This window comes from Bufo bufo, chromosome 2, assembly GCF_905171765.1.
Source record: "Bufo bufo chromosome 2, aBufBuf1.1, whole genome shotgun sequence".
NCBI classification, from domain to species: domain Eukaryota; kingdom Metazoa; phylum Chordata; class Amphibia; order Anura; family Bufonidae; genus Bufo; species Bufo bufo.
In genome coordinates, this window is record NC_053390.1 from 36,000,605 (window position 1) to 36,007,834 (window position 7,230).

The 7,230-nt window shown below is 47.5% G+C and overlaps 1 protein-coding gene across 2 annotated transcripts in view; it reads left to right on the top strand.

The window, feature by feature from the left end:
• Positions 1 to 1,601: 1,601 nt before the first annotated feature.
• GPBP1 (GC-rich promoter binding protein 1) overlaps positions 1,602 to 7,230 on the top strand; it is a 22,282-nt gene continuing 16,653 nt past the window's right edge. Inside the window, exon 1 of one of the 2 annotated variants that reach the window (XM_040420924.1) lies at positions 1,602 to 1,909. The gene's annotated coding sequence lies outside the window, so the exon portion shown is untranslated. Of the gene's footprint in view, positions 1,910 to 2,051; positions 2,252 to 7,230 lie in introns of those variants that run through there. The other variant, XM_040420922.1, reaches the window with a different exon arrangement.

The following is a 7,230-nucleotide window of genomic DNA, read 5'->3' on the forward strand; positions in this document are numbered from 1 at the left end:
AAATCATGCGGACATCTAAATGGAGCTTTACAGGGGGTTGATCAATGACAGGGGTGTAATCAATGACAGGGGGGTGATCAGGGAGTCTATATGGGGTGATAACCACAGTCATTGATCATGCCCCTGTAAGGCTTCATTCAGACGTCCGTATGCGTTTTGCGGATCCGATCCATCTATCAGTGCATCCGTAAAAATCATGCGGACGTCTGAATGGAGCTTTACAGGGGGGTGATCAATGACAGGGGGGTGATCAGGGAGTCTATATGGGGTGATCACCACAGTCATTGATCACGCCCCTGTAAGGCTTCATTCAGACGTCCGGATGCGTTTTGCGGATCCGATCCATCTATCAGTGCATCCGTAAAAATCATGCGGACATCTGAATGGAGCTTTACAGGGGGTTGATCAATGACAGGGGTGTAATCAATGACAGGGGGGTGATCAGGGAGTCTATATGGGGTGATAACCACAGTCATTGATCATGCCCCTGTAAGGCTTCATTCAGACGTCCGGATGCGTTTTGCGGATCCGATCCATCTATCAGTGCATCCGTAAAAATCATGCGGACATCTGAATGGAGCTTTACATGGGGGTGATCAGGGAGTCTATATGGGGTGATCACCACAGTCATTGATCATGCCCCTGTAAGGCTTCATTCAGACGTCCGGATGCGTTTTGCGGATCCGATCCATCTATCAGTGGATCCGTAAAAATCATGCGGACGTCTGAATGGAGCTTTACAGGGGGGTGATCAATGACAGGGGGGTAATCAATGACAGGGGGGTGATCAGGGAGTCTATATGGGGTGATCACCACAGTCATTGATCACGCCCCTGTAAGGCTTCATTCAGACGTCCGGATGCGTTTTGCGGATCCGATCCATCTATCAGTGGATCCGTAAAAATCATGCGGACGTCTGAATGGAGCTTTACAGGGGGGTGATCAATGACAGGGGGGTGATCAATGACAGGGGGGTAATCAATGACAGGGGGGTGATCAGGGAGTCTATATGGGGTGATCAGGGGCTAATAAGGGGTTAATAAGTGACCGGGGGGGGGGGGGGGGGTGTAGTGTAGTGTAGTGGTGCTTGGTGGGACTTTACTGAGCTACCTGTGTCCTCTGGTTGTCGATCCAAGCAAAGGGGACCACCAGAGGACCAGGTAGCAGGTATATTAGACGCTGTTATCAAAACAGCGTCTAATATACCTGTTAGGGGTTAAAAAAAACACATCTCCAGCCTGCCAGCGAACGATCGCCGCTGGCAGGCTGGAGATCAACTCTCTTACCTTCTGTTCCTGTGAGCGCGCGCGCCTGTGTGCGCGCGTTCACAGGAAATCTCGCGTCTCGCGAGAGGACGCGCCGGCGCGTCCAGGAGGAATGAATCAACCACCTCCAGGACGCGTCTGTGCGTACAGCGGTCCGGAGGTGGTTAATATTTGATTTTTCCTGTCAATGGGAGCTTTCAAAGGCAGAAAAAAAAAGCCTGAAAAACTAATTTAAAACGTGAACAAAAAACATGCCATAAAAACGCATGTACTATAAAAACACGCATGCGTTTTTTTTTAAGAGACACTGTAATGAGTGAAGGCGCTCAGGCAGGCCGGTCAGTCTATTGAACAGACGCAATGGAAACCGCAGGACACACGGGACTTCTATACAGTCAGACGTCACAGAGGCTTCCCCAGCTAATCGCCTCTGCGCCCCCACGTGATTTCGTACGTCACTGGCGTCATGACGCGCCGTTGGAGGCCTTGGCTGACGTCACCTCCCCCCCATGGGAAGCCCCGCGAGCCCCCATTGACGGCCTTCAGCGCGCCTTTTAACCTCTTCGCCCCCAGATGGCGCCGCCCGATGGCTCCAAGCTGGACGGCTTCGCTCGCTTCAGCTCGTGAGGCGGCGGAAGCAGCAGGTGAATAGTCGGGAGAAGGGAAGGGGGCGAGGCGGCCGCCCTCACTACACACCTCGGCCCGCCGTCCTGTTATCATGTAGTAATAAGAGAAACAGGCATCGCGGTAGGCAGCTCACTCCGGGGGCCTTCGGAGGCGGAAATGTGTGCAAGTAGAGGGTATTGGTTTTGCGCGGAAAGCCCCCAAACGTAGGTGTCTAGCAGGAACGCCTGTCGGATTGTTTTGCATATGTTTTGCCTTTGCTGGAGCATTTACTTTTTGCCCCGGATGAGGAGTGTCGCCCCCTGGTGCTCGGAGCGGCTGAGGTCACCCGGTGATTAGTGCACTTGCAGTTGGAGCAATGTGTGAGTAAGGCTGACTCCTGTCTGATGTCCTGCACTCACTCACCTCTACTACACCATGCCCCAGCACTGCTGCTCCCCCCCCAAACATCTTAATCTAAAGATATGCCTTAAAAAAAAGTTGCTTTACCTGCTATAAGTTTATTTTTCAGTCATTTGACATATAGTTTTCATATATTACCCCTTCACCTGCTGCCATACTCAGCGATGTAGCGTTATCCTGCCATTTAACCCTAAAATATCAAAAAGTCCCAATATTCGCTGTTCTACGTGTCACGTGACGAGCCGCAGTGGTTCTGTTCACACGTGCAGGTTTTTCAATGTGGTTTTTGAAGCCAAACCCCAGTGTGGATCATAAAAAGGAAAGTATAAAGTGTGCCTGTATACCCCGACCCCGTGGTTCATCACCCAACTTTTCCAGAAACTGATATAACTAAAAAAAAGGAAAAGAAAAAGTTTGACAGCAAGGGGCGACTCGGGGGGCGAGCATTTATCGTTGTGTGCGGCGCCTGCTCATGGGGGGGCGCCATACGGGCTGTCCGGTCCTGTATGGTGTCCTTATGGCGGGGCTTGTTTGTGCCAATGTGGAGGGTAGTGTGTGATCCGGGCCCTGCCACTAAGAGGCGCTATTTCTCATGACTTTTAGGTGCCATGTATTAAAGTGAGAACGTATCTCGGGGTCTGAGGCTTCATGTGCAAGGGTTTTTTAATGTGTCTGCATGAATTTCAATTGCATATTTTTTACCAAGTGTAAAAAAAAAAAAAAAGTTTTTACATTTTCCAGGTCTTATAGAGAAGAGATGATAAATGCCAGAAGTGCGCCAAAAACACATCGACTTTAACCGTCTTTAAAGGGGTTTTCCAGGTCTTGAAATAAATGGCTGCTTTCTTCCAAAAACATCTATTTCTAGTCCTGGACGAACCCTTTAACCACCTAGGACGTAACGGCAGGTCCCGGAGTCGTACAGCCGATGCCTGGCTGTTTAACCCCTCGATGCCTGTGGCCAGTAGCGACGCAGCCGTGGGGTACTAAGCGGTTCTCGTGGAGGTCACGTGTGAGGATTTGTTCCACCCTGTGATAGGAGAATAGGAAAAGCAGAATACACTACTGTAACTGCACTGATGAAATGGTTGTGGGTCCAAGTCTCCCAAGGGACTAACTAAAAAGTTTTTTTGTTTTTTTTCACATTTTCTTTTTATAAAAAAAAAAAAAAGGCCAGTTTATAAAATATCAAACTATTTCTACTGACCTGTCCAAATTAAAACATTGTATTAACTGTGGGAAAGAAAAAAAAAAATCCCAGTGCTAGATTTTTATTTTTTTGGGACCCTCACCCTCCCAAAATATAGAATATCAAAAGATGGGATGTTTCCCAGAATGGTATGGATAAAAACTGCAGCTCACGCTACAAAACGTAGCCCTCGCACAGCTCGGAGGACAGAAAGATAAAAAAAAGTTATGGGCGCCAGAATGTTTTATTTTTTAGAAGTTTAGAATTCTTTTTTTTTTTTTTTTTAAGTGTTAAAGAATAACAAACTATAAATTTGGGGTCTCCATAACTGTACTAACGTGTAGAATAAAGTGAACATGTCATATACCGTACAGTGAGGGGCTTAGGCTACTTTCACACCGCCGTTTCTGGGTCCGCCTGTGAGATCCGTTCAGGGCTCTCACACGCGGTCCAAAACGGATCAGTTCAGCCCCAATGCATTCTGAATGGATAAGGATCCGCTCAGAATGCATCAGTTTGCCTCCGTTCAGCCTCCATTCCACTCTGGAGGCGGACACCAAAACTCTGCCTGCAGCGTTTTGATGTCCGTCTGACGAAACTGAGCCAAACTGATCCGTCCTGACTTACAATGTAAGTCAATGGGGACGGATCCGTTTTTACTGACACAATATGGTGCAATTGAAAGCGGATCCGCCTCCCATTGACTTTCAATGTAAGTCAAAACGGATCCGTTTGCATTATCATGAATGCAAACGGTTCATGGTAATGCAAACGGATCCGTTCTGAACGGATACAAGCTTTTGAATTATCGGTGCGGATCAGTCTGTGCAGATACCAGACGGATCCGCACCTAAACGCAGGTGTGAAAGTAACCTTAAAAGGCAAAATACAAACAATGGCAGAACAGTTTTTTTTTATTTCTTGCCATTAAAAAATACCTCGTTCCACATATAACCCCCCCCCCAAAAAAAAAACCTGATACACTTTAAAAGCAAAAATGTACCTGGCAAAATTGGATACGTCCTTTAAAGGGGTACTCCCAGGAATTAATAAAGTGAAAATACTTAAATATTATATTATTGTAAATAGATTCCCAAATACCTTTCAGTAGTTATAATGGCTCATTTTGTCTATCAATCATTAGGAGAAATAAAGTGGCCGCCGTCCTATTAGTTCACACAGAACCTGTAACTAATCACACAGGACAAGTTACTTCACAGCACTGAGGTAAAGCGCTGCCTCATCCTCTGCTCTGCTCTGCTTGTCAGGGATTATTATCCTGAATACAGATGATAAGATCTTTAGCTGAATCTCTGTAGGAAAGGAGTCCATGAGAAGACATGAAGTACAGAGAGGAGGGTGAGACAGATCTTCAGCTCCCTGTTCTGTAGTAACTTGTCCTGTGTGATTAGGACAGGTTCTGTGTGTACTAATAGGATGGCGGCAATTTTGTTTCTCCTAATCATTGCTCCCCAGACAAAATGATCCATTATAAGTAGGGTTGTCCCGATACCGATACTAGTATCGGTATCGGGACCGATTCCGAGTTTTCTCGGCGGTACTCAGCCGCCGATACCCCGCCCCGATACATAAATAGAATACTATGGGCGTAACTATGGGCGGGGCCCGGTGCAGTCACTGTACTCTTACACCGGGCCCCGCCGCTCACCAAAGTATTTATAAACGTGAATCCTTATCCTGTTGTTAAGTTGAACTAACGCTGCGCTCTCCCATGTTCCCATGTTCCCCTGTATCCCCACAGCACTTACTTAAGCTTCCATAGCAGGCAGAGCAGACGGCAGCAGTAACGTCACTCACTGACGTAGAGCGCCTGCTCCGCCCACTTTATGAGTGAAGCAGGCGGAGCAGACGCTCGACGTCAGTGAGTGACATTACTGCTGCCGTCTGCTCTGCCTGCTATGGAAGCTTAAGTAAGTGCTGTGGAGATACAGGGGGATACAGGGGAACATGGGAGAGGGCAGCGTTAGTTCAACTTAACAACAGGATAAGGATTCACGTTTATAAATACTTCGGTGAGCGGCGGGGCCCGGTGTATTGGGGGACACTGTTATGAGGGGGATCTGTGGATGACATATAGCAGTGTCATCCACAGATCCTCCCCATAACAGTTCCATCCACAGATCCCCTATAACAGCACCATCCACAGATCCCCCACCAAATAACAATGCCATCCTCAGATCCCCCCACCCCATAGCAGTACCATCCACAGATCCCCATAACAGTGCCATCCACAGATCCCCCATAACAGTGCCATCCACAGATCCCCCATAACAGTGCCATCCACAGATCCCCCATAACAGTGCCATCCACAGATCCCCCATAACAGTGCCATCCACAGATCCCCCATAACAGTGCCATCCACAGATCCCCCATAACAGCACCATCCACAGATCCCCATAACAGTGCCATCCACAGATCCCCCATAACAGTGCCATCCACAGATCCCCCATAACAGTGCCATCCACAGATCCCCATAACAGTGCCATCCACAGATCCCCCATAACAGTGCTATCCACAGATCCCCCACATGACAGTGCGTCATCCACAGATCCCCCATAACAGCACCATCCACAGATCCCCATAACAGCGCCATCCACAGATCCCCCATAACAGTGCCATCCACAGATCCCCCATAACAGTGCCATCCACAGATCCCCCATAACAGTGCCATCCACAGATCCCCATAACAGTGCCATCCACAGATCCCCCATAACAGTGCCATCCACAGATCCCCCATAACAGTCCCATCCACAGATCCCCATAACAGTGCCATTCACAGATCCCCCATAACAGTGCCATCCACAGATCCCCCACATGACAGTGCGTCATCCACAGATCCCCCAAAACGGTCACATGACATTTAAAAAAAGTATCGGTATTCGGTATCGGTGACTACTTGAAAAAAAGTATCGGTACTTGTACTCGGTCCTAAAAAAGTGGTATCGGGACAACCCTAATTATAAGTAATGAAAGGTATTTGGGAATATATTTATAATAAAGTAATATTTAAGTATTTTCCTTTTCTTAATTCCCAGAGAACCCCTTTAAGGAAAACAGAGGAAAAAAATGCTGTGCCTAAATTTGACCTCGCATGGCTGACGCACTGTGGGCCTGCTCCAGCCTTATGAGATTTGAAACGGGCATGACCGCTTTCTTCCAGGAGCAGCGCTACTCTTGTCCATGTATCTGGTATTACAGCACCGTGCCATTTACAACGAGCTGCAGTACCAGACACAACCACTACCAAATGTATGGCGCTGTGCTGTAGTGGACGAGACATCCGCAAAAAAACAGATGATATCCGTGTGATGTCTGTGTTTTCGCATATCCGTTATAACAATGCCTGTCCTTATCCGCAAAACGGAGAAGAAAAGGACATGTTCTGTTTTATTTTATTTTTTTGCGGAACGGACATACAGACACGGAATGCACACGGAGTCATTTCGGGGTTTTTTAAGCTCCATTGAAGTGAATGGTTCTGCATTCGGACCCGTTAAAAAAAAAAAAAAGGGAAAATAAATACGTTTGGATGCATGAGCCCTAAAGGTGAGTCAAGTTTTAGTTTTGTTTTATCTGTACACTACTTCCTGACATATTTGACATTCTCTTAGAGCACCCCTTTAAATCTTGGGACTACCCCTTTAATAGAAAACAATTGGCTGGCCCTGAAGCTAAGTGGTCAGGGCAGCGCCTTGCGGCACTTTGGTTGAGGGTAGTGTTGAGCGAACT